General features: G+C 42.1%; 1 long non-coding RNA gene across 1 annotated transcript in view; it reads right to left on the bottom strand.

Annotated features, from left to right (window-relative positions):
* Positions 1 to 1,433: 1,433 nt before the first annotated feature.
* Positions 1,434 to 13,970, bottom strand: part of LOC129623266 (uncharacterized) — a 114,845-nt gene continuing 102,308 nt past the window's right edge. The window contains exon 3 of the long non-coding RNA XR_008700445.1: positions 1,434 to 2,324. This is a non-coding gene — a long non-coding RNA (uncharacterized LOC129623266). The remainder of the gene's footprint in view (positions 2,325 to 13,970) is intronic.

Consider the following 13,970-nt stretch of genomic DNA (forward strand, 5'->3'; position numbering starts at 1 on the left):
CTGTTAGTGTGAGACGTAGGGAGTACCTAGGAGACTGGAGCATCTCAGGGAGAAGGACTGTCCCACTCTGGATGGGTCACAGCCTGGCTCCAGCACAGTGCAGCGTACAGAGTACAAGGTCACAGGCCTGGGACTGGAGCTTCCCGAAGGTCTCAGGAAGGAAAGGCGTTCATATATACAGCAAGAGTCAGGCACACAGCTCAGACATCTAAAGGGAAACAAAGCGTAAGAAAGCCACTGGTCTCCACTCTGCTTAGCAAATAAGATCAGCTATATAATTTTTCTAGATTCTACATATATGCATTAATATACATTATTTTTATCTTTCTGACTCATTTTACTCCATATGACAATCTCACATCTCTAAAAGTGATCAAACATAGAGAACAAACATATGGCTACCAAGGGGAAAAAGGGGTGGGAGGATGAACTGGGAGATTGGGGTTGACATATATATACCCCTATGAATAAAATAGATAAACAATGAGAACCTACTATATAGCACAGGAAACTTTACTTGATGCTCTGTGGTGACCTAAATGGGAAGGAAATCTGTATAGCTGATTCATTTTGCTGTACAGCAGAAACTAACACAACTATACTTTCATAAAAATTAATAAAAAGAAATAAAGCAAGAAAATCATGGATGAATACATCTGAGACACACCAAGGGATTCTTAGAAAGAATACAGGGAGGGCTAAAATCCAATAAAATGTGGGTGTTACTTATGCTGTGACCTCTTTTACTGGTAAAGGCTGGGGAATTTGGTTTATTGAAAGAATTTATTTCAAGGTTTTTTGTATGTGTGCTCAAAGACTAAGATTCCATGATCTATCTTCAAGTTCTTTCTTCAAATATGGATCAGCTTTACTTTCAGTCAATTTCCTTATCTTGTGTGTGCTTCAATTTCTTCATAAGTAAAACGGGGGCAATGATATCTGCCCTCTTTGGAGAGCTGCTGCTGCTGCTGCTGCTGCTGCTGCTAAGTCGCTTCAGTCGTGTCCCACTCTGTGCGACCCCAGAGACAGCAGCCCACCAGGCTCCCCCATCCCTGGGATTCTCCAGGCAAGAACACTGGAGTGGGTTGCCATTTCCTTCTCCAATGCACAAAAGTGAAAAGTGACAGGGAAGTTACTCAGTCGTGTCCGACTCTAGCAACCCCATGGACTGCAGCCCACCAGGCTCCTCCGTCCATGGGATTTTCCAGGCAAGAGTACTGGAGTGGGGTGCCATTAGTGTCAAATAAAATAACAGAGAGAAAACCCACTTTGGGTAACTAACCATTCTAGGGCCTCCCAGGTGGTGCAGTGGTAAAGAATCTGCCTGCTAATGCAGGGGACACAAGAGACTCAGGTTCAATTCCTATATTGGGAAGATCTCCTGGAGTAGGAGAGGGTAACCCATTCTAGTATTCTTGCCTGGAAAAATCTATGGAAAGAGGAGACTGGCAGGCTACAGTCCATGGGGTCACAAAAGAGTCAGATATGAGCATGGGTGGCACCCCACTCCAGTACTTTTGCCTGGAAAATCCCACGGGCGGAGGAGCCTGGTAGGCTGCAGTCCATGGGGTCGCTAGAGTCCGACACGACTAAGCGACTTCACTTTCACTTTTCATTTTCATGCATTGGAGAAGGAAATGGCAACCCACTCCAGTGTTCTTGCCTGGAGAATCCCAGGGACGGGGAAGCCTGGTGGGCTGCCGTCTACGGGGTCGCACAGAGTTGGACACGACTGAAGCAACTTAGCAGCAGCAGCAGCAGGCACACACCCAGGCCCATACAACACACCATGGGAGCTCAATAAACAATCATGATTGTTGTTATATTCTTTCCACTGTCATTTTGTAACAGAATTCTTCTTTATTCTCTCCAGCCTGGGAAAAAAAAAAAAAAGTCTGCCAAGAGTCTGAGCAAAGGGAGGCTGTAAAGTGAGGTGTTCAGTTTATTTGTCAGAGTCCCTCATGAGGAATTTAAACCCTTTTGAAACATCTGTTGCATTTCAACACAGCAAGTGCAAATAACAGAGAAATAGTAGCATCTGGGTGAGACATGAAAAATATCTGCTCCTATTTTAAAAGAGAGAGAGAGGAAGTAAGATGGCTGTATTTCTTAAGCTACAGACTGAGCACAGGATTGCTGAGAATCTCGTTCATCTGCTGCTCAGGTAGCTGTGTGATGAATGTGCCCCTCACATCGCCATCTGCTTCGGAGTCAGCTGGGTCCCAGGGCCCCTTGCTGGCTGGGTCAGCACTTTCCTCTGTGGCGGGTGCTGAGAAGTTGACTTGCTCCGTTTCCCACTCCCTCCTTTGTGCCAGTCTCTGCTTCTAGGAAAGAAGGAAGAAATGGTCCATGAAGTTTCATTTGCCTTGGGAAAACAAGAAACCTCTTGGCGATATTGCAGGCTGTGATGCTGGCAGAGGGGAGCAAAGAAGGGAACTGTAGCCAGCTCAGCCTGCTGACTGGAAGAAGCAGAGGAGGCGGATGGGGACACAGCACAGCTGGACCATTTTAGGGGAAGAAAAAGCCTTAAAAAAAAAAAAATCTAAGCATAGGTTTGTTTATCCCCCTTTCAGAAAGAGTTCCCTGGAGCTGTTTGGGGTCTGGCCTGAAGCAGGTGGGCGCAGGGGCAGGGAAAGATGGACCAACTCCCCCCTCCCACCTGACCCAGATGTCAGCCCCAGAAACCGGACATCACAACAGGCAGCTGCTGGAGGAGATGAGCCTGCAGCAGTACAGCCAGAGATGGATGCTGGGGTTCTTCAGGGAGCTCAAGGAGCATGCATCTCAGGCGGGGCATCGTGGTGCTTTCCTGGTCAGCCACAAGCTCAGCTCACCCCTGAGTCCTTTGGCCAGACTCTGGGGACCCATGACACGTCCCTTCCCAACAGGCACCAGGACACTTACACACACTCCTCAAGGCTCTTAACTTACACAGCAAGGACCAGTAGGACCACCCAGAGCTCATATTATTCTTACTCTAGTCATGATTTTTGCTTCACAAATTCTATTTTGAAACCATACACTGTGCTGAAATTTTATGGTGGCTCTTGAGATGGTTTACGGTTTTATCACAGATTGTTCCTTTATTTTCTAAATAAATTTAGAAATGTCCTTCCGTTTCCTCAAACTATAGACAAATGTGTATAAACATAAAACTAGGTAAGTGATGGCGGCATGTTAACAACATGGCTTTTTCGAACTTTTAAAGAATGGTAGTTATCCATTGGTCTTAGGAACCAAAAAATTGGTGCAACTCCAAATAAAAGTAATAAATCTATTCTCTTCCTTCACCTTAGCTACCCTGTTCCTATTAACAATACCTATTATAATAACAAGCACTGACAGCCCTTGAGTATTTTTTTCTTCAAAGTAGATGAATTTAGTCCTTTCCCTTCCCCTTCTCTTATTTCTGAAAAAGGGAAAGAGAGAGAGAAGGAGAAAGGAAAGAAGGAAGGAAGAGGGGGGCAAAAAATTGAACGGGCAGTGATAATACCTCTTTTATAAGTCAGAAGAACTAAATTCTCCCAATATTTAATAATCCTTTTTCCTCTTTGTAGGGACTGAAGGCTGAATTATGCCAAGGTGTGACAATTAGAAAAATTCTGAGTCAGGGAAAGTTTACCTTAGCCTGATTTTATGCCTTTAATACATGCTTATATTCTAAGATCTGCATTTAGAAAGGGGTTGTGAGATAGTAAAGAAGTTAGGAAAGCCACAAGATACATTTTTCTCTAAATCATATAAAAGACACTTCTTTAACTCACACAGACGTGCAGGTGAAATCCAGGGAGGACTTAACTAAGTACTACAGCAGGGTGGCCACCGTGGTAGGTTTCACGGACTGGAAGAAAGAAGGATCTACCTGAAAGACTGCATTCCCCCAACCATCTCTACCCACTCCTCCTCACCTTCGTCCCTCCGCTGGACCAGGGCAGGAATTTTCCCCAATTACTGGTGTCTCTGTTTCCTCTCTTGCTTCCCTACAGTCCACTCCCCTTCAAAAGGTCAATGACCTTTGAAGCTACCATCAGAGCACATAACTCTCTTGCTCAAAACTCTCCGATGCTGCTGCTCAGTCTGGAAATAAAACCTGCACCCCTGGCCCAGGACCTGGCCAGCCCCCCACTTTAATTTCCACCTTAGCTGCTCCCAGGCTGTCTCCCCTCTCCCCAGGAAGCAAGGGCACCATGGTGCCTTTGGTTTCCTGTTCCTACAGCAAACCTGCCTTGTTCTATCTTAGAACAGTATCTTTCAAATACCTTGGAGATTCTTCTTGTAACTAAAACTGGAAAAATTGTGCTGCTAGCCCAAGATTTTGGCCCCAGGACAGGGATGACCAGTGCAAGAATCAGGTTTCAAGGAACGACTATTAAAAAAAAAAAAAAAGAACAGAAACTCGATGAAGCCATATTCTACTCACCCCCTTTGGAGTTCAGCTCATTGAAACCACCGGTCGTGCATTTATTGTTTGTGGTTCCCATTTGCCAGAATGAAAGCCCCAGGGAGCAGCAACCTCGCCTGTCTCATATTCTCCCCCACTAGAACCACACTGGGGACTTGGTGGACACAACATAGTTGAGTAAGAAAATGAGAGGAAAAAATGGACACTCATACATTACAATTTTACATATTGACTCACAGCTATTTCATGACAAGGTAGGAGAATGAAGGATACAAATTCTAAGTTGAAAAGAAGTTTACTCTTTTCCTCTCATTTAAAAGATGCAAAAACAAAAAATGGTGACATTTTTGTCATCAAAAAGCCCTCATGAATCTACCAAGATAAGCCCAACTTTTTGCAAATCTTTTGCAAGATTTGAGGTCTTTGGCACACCCTAACTGACACAAATTTGAGGCCTTTGGCGCAAATCCTTTGCAAAGACTGAGGCCTTTGGCATACCCTAACTGACCATTCAAACAACTCCTCACTTCAGAAGGAATTGCTTGACCCATGGCGGTGATTTAGCTTTCAGAGAGATTTGCCAGAAGGCCATGTGATGCAGTGGAAGAGTTGTGCAGCAGTATCTGCAATGTTGGCAATTCCTGGATGACTCAGAAAAAAGCCTTTGAGTCACAGGTTCCGCATCTGCAAAAAGAAAAAGCATAAGATCTGCCTCAACTTTCCTCTTTAGCATCTTTGGATGTGTTAGATGCCTATCAAATCCTGTGAATTCCCCTGTGGAGGGTGGGGGGGAAATGTAGCATAGGTATGAAGTACATCTACCTTTTTCATGGTCTTATCTATGTGATTGGTATCTCTAATTTTCTTGAAGAGATCTCTAGTCTTTCCTATTCTGTTGTTTTCCTCTATTTCTTTGCATTGATCGCTGAGGAAGGCTTTCTTATCTCTCCTTTCTATTCTTCGGAACTCTGCATTCAGATGCTTATATCTTTCCTTTTCTCCTTTGCTTTTCACTTCTCTTCTTTTCACAGCTATTTGTAAGGCCTCCTCAGACAGCCATTTTGCTTTTTTGCATTTCTTTTCCATGGGGATGGTCTTGATCCCTGTCTCCTGTACAATGTCATGAACTTCCATCCATAGTTCATCAGGCACTCTATCTATCAGGTCTAGTCCCTTAAATCTATTTCTCACTTCCACTGTATAATCATAAAGGATTTGATTTAGGTCATACCTGAATGGTCTAGTGGTTTTCCCTACTTTCTTCAATTTCAGTTTGAATTTGGCAATAAGGAGTTCATGATCTGAGCCACAGTCAGCTCCCAGTCTTGTTTTTGCTGACTGTATAGAGCTTCTCCATCTTTGGCTGCAAAGAATATAATCAATCTGATTTCGGTGTTGACCATCTGGTGATATCCATGTGTAGAGTCTTCTCTTGTGTTGTTGGAAGAGAGTGTTTGTTATGACCAGTGCGTTCTCTTGGCAAAACTCTATTAGCCTTTGCCCTGCTTCATTCCGTACTCCAAGGCCAAATTCGTCTGTCACTCCAGGTGTTTCTTGACTTCCTACTTTTGCATTCCAGTCCCCTATAATGAAAAGGACAACTTTTTTGGGTGTTAGTTCTAAAAGGTCCTGTAGGTCTTCATAGAACCGTTCAACTTCAGCTTTTTCAGCGTTACTGGTTGGAGCATAGGCTTGGATTACCATGATATTGAATGGTTTGCCTTGGAAACAAACAGATCATTCTGTTGTTTTTGAGTTGCATCCAAGTACTGCATTTCGGACTCTTTTGTTGACCATGATGGCTACTCCATTTCTTCTAAGGGATTCCTGCCCACAGGAGTAGATATAATGGTCATCTGAGTTAAATTCACCCATTCCAGTCCATTTTAGTTCGCTGATTCCTAGAATGTCAACATTCACTCTTGCCATCTCCTGTTTGACCACTTCCAATTTGCCTTGATTCATGGACCTGACATTCCAGGTTCCTATACAATATTGCTCTTTACAGCATTGGACTTTGCTTCACCAGTCACATCCACATCTGGGTGTTGTTTTTGCTTTGGCTCCATGCCTTCATTCTTTCTGGAGTTATTTCTCCACTGATCTCCAGTAGCATATTGGGCACCTACCGACCTGGGGAGTTCTCCTTTCAGTATCCTATCATTTTGCCTTTTCATACTGTTCATGGGGTTCTCAAGGCAAGAATACTGAAGTGGTTTGCCATTCCCTTCTCCAGTGGACCACATTCTGCCAGACCTCTCCACCATGAACCTCCTTTCTTGGGTGGCCCCACACAGCATGGCTTGGTTTCATTGAGTTAGACAAGGCTGTGGTCTGTGTGATCAGATTGGCTAGTTTTCTGTGATTATGGTTTCAGTGTGTCTGCCCTCTAATGCCCTCTTGCAACACCTACCATCTAACTTGGGTTTCTCTTACCTTGGAAGAGGGGTATCTCCTCATGGCTGCCCCTCCTGACCTTGGACACAGAGTAGCTCCTCTCGGCCCTGCTGTGCCCACACAGGACAGATAAAGGACAGAAATGGCATGGGCCTAACAGAAGCAGTAAATATTAAGAAGAGGTGGCAAGAATACACAGAAGAACTGTATAAAAAAAAGCTTAGCAACCCAGATAATCACGATGGTGTGATTACTCACCTAGAGCCAGACATCCTGGAATGTGAAGTCAAGTAGGCCTTAGAAAGCATCACTACGAACAAAGCTAGTGGAGGTGATGGAATTCCAGTTGAACTATTTCAAATCCTGAAAGATGATGCTGTGAAAGTGCTGCACTCAATATGCCAGCAAATTTGGAAAACTCCACAGTGGCCACAGGACTGGAAAAGGTCAGTCTTCATTCCAATCCCAAAGAAAGACAATGCCAAAGAATGCTCAAACTACCACAAAATTGCACTCATCTCACATGCTAGTAAAGTAATGCCCAAAATTCTCCAAGCCAGACTTTAGCAATATGTGAACCATGAACTTCCAGATGTTCAAGCTGGTTTTAGAAAAGGCAGAGGAACCAGAGATCAAATTGCCAACATCCACTGGATCATCGAAAAAGCAAGAGAGTTCCAGAAAAACATCTATTTCTGCTTTATTGACTATGCCAAAGCCTTTGACTGTGTGGATCACAATAAACTGTGGAAAATTCTTCAAGAGATAGGAATACCAAAGCACCTGACCTGCCTCTTGAGAAACCTATATGCAGGTCAGGAAGCAACAGTTAGAACTGGACACAGAACAACAGACTGGTTCCAAATAGGAAAAGGAGTACGTCAAGGCTGTATATTGTCACCCTGCTTATTTAACGTCTATGCAGAGTACATCATGAGAAATGCTGGGCTGGAAGAAGCACAAGCTGGAATCAAGATTGCTGGAAGAAAGATCAATAACCTCAGATATGCAGATGACACCACCCTTATGGCAGAAAGTGAAGAGGAACTAAAAAGCCTCTTGATGAAAGTGAAAGAGGAGAGTGAAAAAGTTGGCTTAAAGCTCAACATTCAGAAAACGAAGATCATGGCATCTGGTCCCATCACTTCATGGGAAATAGATGGGGAAACAGTGGAAACAGTGGCAGACTTTATTTTTTGGGGCTCCAGAATCACTGCAGATGGTGACTGCAGCCATGAAATTAAAAGACACTTACTCCTTGGAAGAAAAGTTATGACCAACCTAGATAGCATATTAAGAAGCAGAGACATTACTTTGCCAACAAAGGTCCATCTGGTCAAGGCTATGGTTTTTCCAGTGTATGGAAAAACTCTCACATGTATGGATGTGAGAGTTGGACTGTGAAGAAAGCTGGGCACCGAAGAATTGATGCTTTTGAACTGTGGTGTTGGAGAAGACTCTTGAGAGTCCCTTCGACTGCAAGAAGATCCAACCAGTCCATCCTAAAGGAGATCAGTCCTGGGTGTTCACTGGAAGGACTGATGCTGAAGCTGAAACTCCAATACTTTGGCCACCTCATGTGAAGAGTTGACTCATTGAAAAGACCCTGATGCTGGGAGGGATTGGGGGCAGGAGAAGAAGGGGATGACAGAGGATGAAATGGCTGGATGGCATCACCGACTCTATGGACATGTTTGAGTGAACTCCAGGAGTTGGGGACCGAAAGGGAGGCCTGGCGTGCTGCGATTCATGGGGTCGCAAAGAGTCGGACAAGACTGAGAACTGAACTGAACTGAACGTATGTGATTAAGTTAAAATGTGACATACTCTTCTTTCTGCAGGATACTGTCTTCCTCAAGGAGCACAATATGATTATTTTTCCCAGCCCACAGAAACCTGAGGTCTAAAAGTCAATAAATCTGGGAACAAGACAAAGAGGAACTTAGTTGAGACTCTGGCCTTGTAGAAATCTAGGAGATAATTCCAGCTAAGAACCAGGTTGAAAATGTGGATTCAGTTTTCTGATTCAGCGCTCCATTGTATATTCTTTTGATTTTTCTTGATTTGATACAAATTCCCAAAACATCCAATTCATTCCTATTAAAAAGACTATATAAAGACAGACTACAAAAACAACAACAACAAAAAAAAAACTATAGCAGTGTCCAGGTGGCCCCATTGCTGGCATCACTTCGACCACCTCTTCCTTGAGACTATGTGAACTAGTACATTGTCCAAAACTTATTCTCCTTCCACAGTAAAGCTTAAGTAGACAGTGGTGGCATTCCTTGCTCATTGGTCTAACTCACATGCATTCTTCTTTGTTTACAGAACTCTCTATTGTTTTCAAGCAGCAATACACCAGCTCCAAGCAATATCTCACTTGTCCAGCTTCTTAGAAGTTCAAAATACTAACATGATACAGTTCTGGCTAGTGGGATGAAAGTCAAAGTCTATTGGGAGCCTCTGGGACAGGTTTGCTTCTGTGTAAAGGGGTAGATGCTAATGGCTCCATCCCTCCCTTGCTATCTTTATAGGTGGCAATAGATGCAGTGGGCACCTGGTTACCACAGGAAGCCACTCTTGTCTTGACAAGAGCCCTGGAATGGAGGGCATAGCACAATGGTGAAAGAGTTTGAGTCAGAGATGACATCTTTGAGCAGCCAAATCCACACCAGAAAGTGCCAGCATCTAGTCTTCTTGATCTCTGAGAACAAGGAACATCTATTTGTTTATCACTGAAATTAATTCATGCAATAATTATAGTCAAAATTATTACTAAGTGACAAAATGACCCTATTATCTGAGAGTAGAGAAATTGTTCTATAAATAGAAATAGTCTCCTGGATCATTACAAACGAAGGGTCTCTGAAAGATCCCCCGCTTCCAGGGAAAAACATCCCTAAATCATCTCCACCATTAGTGTCTATTCTTCCTGGTTTAAAAACAGAGATCAGAAATATTCCTTACAACCTGAATCCTTAGCCCCCACAGCCTCATTGTTTCCCACCAGCCACTTCCCTCAGCTCTTCCACATCTGCCCTTTGTGATTTTCCATCCATCAGTCACTTGCTTTGTCCACATTTACAATTTTCCAAACTCTGCCCATTTCAATTAGATGCCATGGTGGCAGACATAACCCGGCAGCCGCAACCTGCAAGGGGCTAACATCAGAGGCAGCAGGATTCCTGCAGGCTCTGTTCCCATGTATGCCATCTTGAGTCCAGGACTAGATAATTTCACTCATCTAGAAAATTAAGGTGAATAAGAGAATAGAAAAAACTTGAATGGCATATGGTCTAGCTTCCTGAATTTGTGTGATTATCCATTATCAAATAGCAGGCACTGAGTTATTAAGTCTATTGACAGATGCAATGTAATTTTCCTCAAACAGATAACTGATCCTGGAGCTGATAAGGTCTGAATGTGCAGTGCATACTCCCTCATATTTGGATCATTCCTCACTTTCTTCATTCAGTGCCCCATGTTATCAAATTACTGGTACAAATATATACACAGACACAGAAGTAAAGCTACATAGAAGGCCTTAAATTTATAGTCAGGGCTCTCATTTACTTATTTAAAATTTTCTGACTCTGAGCTGACTTTGTAGTCTTGGGACCAAGATAAATAAAAATAAGTAGGAAAATTACAACATAAAATGTTAAAAAGATATCTGGGTCTGGGAAAGGTTTGAAATAAATTCACAGAAATATGTGAGAATGGGCTCCACGTTTAGACCATTTTAGAGGTTTCAAAGTTTAGAGACAACACTGTTGTGATACTGCTAAATGTGTGAAGGGCTTGCCTTTTCCTTTTATAACCCCTGGCAAGGAGGTTCACATTCCAGCCATAAATCGACACTGAAATGTATCTCAAATTACAAAAGCAAAATAAAGTCGTTGGGACAATACCTAGTACAAACTGACTGAGGAGATATTTTGGAAACATTTGAAAAACTCTCCTCTGAGTATACACAGTAGGCACTCAAAGGGCAAGCCTGTTTCCAGATTTTTTTTTTTTTTTTTTCAGAAAAAATCTTAGCTTGTGAAACCAAAATGCGAAATTCTTCTTGTCCTACAATGTCGCCTCAGACTCTAAGTCAAAACAGTTCTGTTTTTCTCTGATTTATCTCCCCGGCTAAGATGACTTTGTCAATGCTCTGGGTTCTAAAGAGTTAATGATAACTAAAAAAGAGTATCTAGGTGTTTACTTACCAGACACACACTATTGTATATAAAGCAGATAAACAACAAGGACCTATGATATAGCACTGGGAACTATACTCAGTATCTTGTAATAACTTAAAATGGAAGAGAGTCTGAAAAAGACTTCCTGGTGGCTCAGCAGTAAAGAATTCACCTGCCAGTGCAGGAGATGTGGGTTTGATTGCTGGGTCCAGAAAATACCTCGGAGAAGGAAATGGCAACCCACTCCAGTATTCTTGCCTGGGAAATCCCATGGACAGAGGAGCTAGGCGGGCTACAGTCCATGGGGTCACAAACAGTTGGGCACAACTTAGGAGCTAAAAACAAGAAATACATATATACATGCATACATATATATATATATATACACACACACATATTCTCTATATCTATATTTTCTATACTTATATTCTGTCTATACCTATATATATATATACACACACACATATACATGTATAACTGAATCACTTTGCTGTACACCTGAAGCTGACACTACATTGTAAAACAATTGTACTTCCGTTTTTTAAAAAAATGGGTAAAGTATGCGCATGTGTTAGTCACTCAGTTGTGTCTGACTCTTTGTGAACCCATAGACTATAGCCCACAATGCTCCTCTGTCCATGGAATTCTCCAGGCAAGAATACTGGAGTGAATTGCCATTCCCTTCTCCAGGGGATCTTCTGACCCAGGGATTGAACCCTGGTCTCCTAAACTGCAGGAAGATCTTTACCATCTGAGCTACCAGGGCACATTATGATTAAGAATTCAGGAGATTACATCATGACCCCTTTGGGAGGAAATACATGCATTGGTGCAAGGGTGGCAATCTAGCTATTTTATGAAGATGTAGGTAAGACCCTGTGCCTTCACTGTGGACACTATAGATTGGGGTTGAATTCTTACTGGAAACCAAAATATTTTAGCAGTTCAAATATGTTACCATTTGCTTGACAATAATTCACTGTGTATTGAACTCCAAAATAAATCATCAATTATATCTGATGATAAGAATATACTCAAATATAAGATCAGATAAGAATATTGTTTGATAAACATAGTGGTCATGACCTTGGGATTTCAGATATTCAGATATCATCGCACCTTTAAGACACAGTCCCCAGGTAGCCTCTTTGTTTTCCTAGCTACAAGCCTTTGATATTTGTTTGAGGATTTAGTTAAGATTTTTCCCCTTTTTAAACCTACTAGGAAACCATTCTATTTCTTCTTGGCTGGTCATTTTCAAAGATGAAAGCATTCAGGCTATTCATTTTCTCCCATGAGTTGAGTCTTTATTTTGCAGAACTGAAGTTCCATAGAACATTTAAGTTCTCAGAGTTCTATGTGAAGTGTTGTTAGTGTAACAGATTTAGGAATGATTTTGTTTCAGAATTCCTCTTCCCTACTTGAAGGACCACATTCAGACCTAAGTTCAAGATGGAAGAAGAAAATGAAAATATTAATTACCCAGAGCTGCCTGGATCCTGACAGCTGCACTGAACGTGTGGGACACTGGTGGAGGCTTCCAAGGGACATCAATATTTATTATGAAGATATGTGTATTGATTGAGCTCTAAAATGATTCAAGTAATATATGCCATCCCAATAATTGAGTTCCATTCAAAAGAACACCAATGTAGCCACAATGAAAATTGAAAAAGACGATTTTGATTTATTAAATTACTCTATGCAGCCACAAGATATTGAACAAAGAGAGGAAAAGTTAATATAAGTCTAGGGTCTTGCTGCCTTAAAAAGAAGGACCAGAGATGTATTGTGCAGCATAAGTAAGAGAACTAAAACCAAGCAGGATCCTATGGGGCTCTGGGGCATGGAAGCCTTTCTGTCCGCCTCCAGCCTCCATGAACTCCTCTGAGTTCCAAAGAGCAGATTAGGACAGTCCATAATCCAGGGAATGGAGGGGATGCAGAGATGAGGGAGGAACTGCCAGGAAACTATACTGCAGCCTTGGGCATGGTCCTGATTCCACAAAACAATATCTTTAAGCCCTTTGTAGAATAAAACCAAACAGTGGCATTCTTCATACCAAAGAAGACCATTTGAGGCCAGAGTAAAGGAACCAGAGAAGCTCTAAGATTACCTGTTACACCTCCTAATATTATCAGCAATGCCACCCTTGAACCATTGCCATAAAACTCCTCACCAAACTCCCCTGGTTTGGGACACAGAGTTTTTGTGGGCAGGAGCCTGCTGTGTCCTCCTTCGCCTGGCAAAGAAATTAAGCTATTTTTTTCTACTTTACCCAAAGCTCTATCTCCAGGATTCAGCCTGGTACTGGTACACAGAGACCAAGCTTTCAGCATCAGGATCTGGCCCCACATTAGTTGGAGGATAGATGTTCTTTTGAATGAGAATTTGGTGGCCCTAAGGCCGACCATGAGGCAATATCTTCTTCCTTGAACAGCCCATCCCCTTTCATGTCCCTTGTCCCATAAGACCTTCCCTGATCACTCCAAGTTTTCTTTTTTCTCTTTGCTCTGAACTCCTACATCTGTGGGTGGATATGGTGATAAAGGTAGGTAACAGATTGAAATTCACATTTAAGAAAACTACGTAAAAATCCTCAACTAGCCAGAATTCCTCCACATACTGTGTATAAATACGGACAAATCTCATGTATATCATGTACATTCATGGAGGATATGAGGTCAGTTGGCATGTTTTAAAGGACTTTAAGAGTCCGTGTCACAGTCAATAAATTCGTCTCAGCTTTTTCCATTCTCTCTATCTTTAGTTACTAGTGCAAATTCATATTCAGATGGGGAAAGCTGCCTGTAATATTATAGAGATATCTATTATTAAAGAAACATATAATTAACTTCATAATACCATCATTACTAGATATAAAAGTAAACAGAAACAGGTTTAAAGGTAGATCAAAACAAAGAGATTTTATGAAACCATCAACCAAAAATGTTAACTTCCCCCAACTAACCTATCTTATT

This window comes from Bubalus kerabau, chromosome 11 (genome assembly GCF_029407905.1).
Source record: "Bubalus kerabau isolate K-KA32 ecotype Philippines breed swamp buffalo chromosome 11, PCC_UOA_SB_1v2, whole genome shotgun sequence".
Taxonomy (NCBI): domain Eukaryota; kingdom Metazoa; phylum Chordata; class Mammalia; order Artiodactyla; family Bovidae; genus Bubalus; species Bubalus kerabau.